Source organism: Manis javanica, chromosome 12, assembly GCF_040802235.1.
Source record: "Manis javanica isolate MJ-LG chromosome 12, MJ_LKY, whole genome shotgun sequence".
NCBI lineage: Eukaryota > Metazoa > Chordata > Mammalia > Pholidota > Manidae > Manis > Manis javanica.
Window position 1 is genome coordinate 37,392,205 of NC_133167.1, and position 3,812 is coordinate 37,396,016.

The 3,812-nt window shown below is 35.0% G+C and overlaps 1 pseudogene; it reads right to left on the minus strand.

Moving 5' to 3' along the window:
* Window positions 1-898: 898 nt before the first annotated feature.
* LOC108410182 (3-ketoacyl-CoA thiolase, mitochondrial pseudogene) lies at window positions 899-3,218 on the minus strand (annotated as a pseudogene).
* Between the last annotated feature and the right edge of the window lie 594 nt (window positions 3,219-3,812).

Genomic DNA, 3,812 nt, shown 5'->3' on the forward strand with positions numbered 1-3,812 from the left:
TGTATTAAAATGGTGCTAATTTTGATTCAAATGAAATGAACAGTCAGTTCTCTCAAAACAAAATTAATAAAGGAAATTAGTAAGGAAAGTTAAAAATGCCTTTCCTATGGGCACTAAATTTCTGAAAATAGTGAGAGAAAAAGAAGCAAATATGTGAATATAATGGGAGAAATGAGAGACAGTAGAAGACAAAGAAGTACTGGCAATTATGAGGGAAATGAAAGTCATCTACAAATATTCAGTCCCAGATATCCAGGAAACAATGAAGTGAGTTGTTACATTAAATAGCATAAAACATAATTGGTTTTAGTAAATAGAAAAAAAGTTTGATATAGTTATACCTAAGAAGATGTAAATGATTCATTAGGATGCAAAATGTTTAAAGTGTTGAAAGGTAAAACAACTTTTTTTAAATGTTTATTTTATGAGAACAGAGGTCTTTGAATAATTTGACAATTTAAAGAGCCAATACTCTTTAAATACATGTGATCAGTCAGCAGAGATCTTACGTACTACACCACTACTGCTAACACAATTAACACCACCACCATCACTTATAGTTGTCCATCTCTTGAAAGAGGTGACATTTCTTTTAAAAAAATGTAACTGGATTATGAACACTAAAATAGTCACTATTTGGTTAGCTGTGGTGCTGGTAATGTCTTTTGATTGAAAACTGGTTATTCAGGTCAGTTTGGGAAAAGTCATCAACTGTAAAATTATGGTTTTGAAATTTTTGGTATGCATATTATAACAGAAAACATTTTAAAAAGTGACGGTTTAGAAAGAAAACAGTATCATAAAAAGAAAAGAAAAAGGAGATGGGCAAATATGTACTGATAAATGCTCATTTTAATAAATAATGCCACAGAAGATCCAAATTTTCTTTGCATGCTGATTAAATTAAGATCACTTTATCTTAACAATGATTTTCATGAGGTTCTTATATTAGCACTCAATTTACATAATATATAAATCCCAATATAACTATTAATTTCCTAATCAAGAGCATAAATCTTCCAAAAATTCCATAACATATCTTTATAGCTGAATGTTTTCCTGATAGACTTTTGTTTTGTTTTGTTTTCAAATTGTGCCCTTCAATATAGAAACTGATAGTGAATTTATCTATATTGATTTAGGTCTTTCCTCAGCCCCACTGCCAACGCACCCATCTTATTGTTAGCTCAGTGATCTGGCACTAGTTTTGCACCTCAGGATGTTTACTCTGACTAATTTAGCTACTGATCTTAGAATGTCTGGTGTTAGGCCATAAAGTCCCAGTTGGAGCTTCCAACCATCAGCAGTTTGCATTTAGTTTCTAAATCTCTGTTTTACAGCCTTAGCATCTTACCTCTGATTGCATGAAGACAATTGCTCCTAGGGATACCTGAACCTGGAATGAACTGAAAATATTTTACAGCTTTTCAACTTGCCAGCAGTAGAAGAAAAATTCATACCAATCCCAGCGCTCTGAACAGCTGTTGCTATAAGGTGATATTGCTAAACAATCCCAAAATAGAACAAGGCAAACAACCATCCCTGCAAGGGTTCTACTATGTTTTGGAGATCTCCAGCTGGAAACTTAATTGTAATTTAAGCAGAGCAAGCAGAAACAGCTTTCCTTTATCCACTCACCATACTTTTATTGAACTGGATAATTTAATCAATAAGTCACAATACTATCTAGTGTGGTGCTATATAAAATTCTAAGAGCAGAGAAATGTTATCTTCACTGCCTATTATTTCCATGTTCCTGCACAGTGTTCCTCTAGAATTTTGGTAATATGTCTCACCGTTCCAATCATGTCTTTAAACACTTGCAGTCTATTTTCTCTTTTTTGTGTTAGCACCCAACAGCCAAAGACCACCAGAAACACACATGGGCTTAATCTTGTTTGCAGCAAAAAGGAGCACTCCAAATGATGACAATGATATCTTGGTCCCCTTCATTACAAGTTGATCTAACAGTATATTTTCCAGCTTTATACTTTAATTAATGAACCACATGTACAACTTCCCTCCTATTGTATTACCTAAAGCATGGGTGGTAGTTATAGACTAGGATACAACTTCTTTTAAGACTGCCTATAAGTAGATTTTAGTTCAGAAATACATATTTGACTGGTGCAAATCTGAGATAATTTATTTCTGGCCTGAGCTTTTATTCATGATAAATACATCTGTACCTGTTTTAATGTGGTCTGGCCAAATAAAGTAACAGAGTGGAACAGTGAGATCCTTACTCTCCCCTTGATGTGTTCTGGGTGATGAGAATGAGATCTTGGTCACCCTCAATGGTAGTTGACTTAACAACATATTTTCCAACTCTATATCTTAATTCACACAACACATGTGCAATAATTCTTAATCCAGATCCTCCCAATGGCTGACTCAAAGCAATGTCTCTGCCATCCACATTGGTTTTACTTGGGCTGAAATCCAGCTCTTCTCAACTGTCTGGTACTGGGAAGCAGAAACTTCATTCACCCCTACCAAATCCATGCCCTTAAGAGTCAGTCTTGTTTTCTTCATGCCGCACTGATAGCAGGGACAAGACCAGGATCCATGATGGAGGGACCATATCCAGACACAAAACAGCTCACAATTCTTGCCAGTGGAATGAAATTATATATATTTTTTAACAGAATCCTCCCAAGCAATAAAAGCCTCAGATACTCCTGGTGCTTTCTCTCCTGTGAAAGTCCCTTCCTTATTGAATACTGGACTAGAGTAAGTTTATAGAACTGCTCCAGATTTGGTTGGTACTGAGCATGCTCATGGTTTTCCTTTCCTTGTCTTCACCTCTGCAGTACCATTTGATTATTAAAGTAACCTGCACCATTAGCAGCTTCCCACCTCTGCTGTGACTAAGGGATATACTTGTTACATTCTTCTCTGCTTACTGTATGCTTTGCAGCAAAATTCTCTGCAGTAATTCCCATGGGAAATTGGATATGCTGATCTGTTAATGCTGCTCAAAGAATATTCCAGCTTGAGATCTGATCCAAAATTGGTTCTAAAATGCATGTTCCTGACATGGTAGGTAGCCCAGCTCATGTTTCAGCTCCTCCACAGAAGACAACTTTAGTATCTTAAATACAAATTTCCTGACATCCATTCACGATGGACTGGAAAGTAGAGCCATGGAGTATAATAATGGTGAGATCTGAGGTCTCTTTTGGGATTCCCACATGCAAACCAACATGCCTTCTCAAATACACAATTCAAGAAAAGACAAAGGGAAGTCATGCATACAGCAGGGTATGGAAAGGTGGGGTGTGGAGCTTCTATGCCCTTCTGGGTACACTACGCTCCCAGCACTTCCATTTGTTCACCAACCCAAAGTTCTGATTCATTTATTCTTCATTTATATGGGAAAGATTTTTAAACAATGGAATTAATAATAGAATTTTTGTCAGTCAAATTCTGGGGAGGATAGTTAACATTGATGTAATGGACAGTTACAGGTAGAGGCTTTAATATCCCTTTAAAATTTTTGCAAATATAGTCTCTTCTGCCTTCATTATTTGCATTTTAGGATTTTCTTCATATTTCATTTCTTAGTTAGAGGAATTCCTGAAATATAGAAATATATATATTAAATACATAAATTTAATTCTCAGTGCCAGCACTATGTTATATTTTAAAAGATCTATATTTTATGTTGATTCATACCAGTTCTATAGTAGGAAACACCTCATCTTACTTGTTTGAGACAATTATTTGGTTAGTTAATTGAAAAAGCAGATTAAAGCAAAAAGCATAAACAAACAAAAAATGTACACATCTTAACATTTTTATTTCAAGTT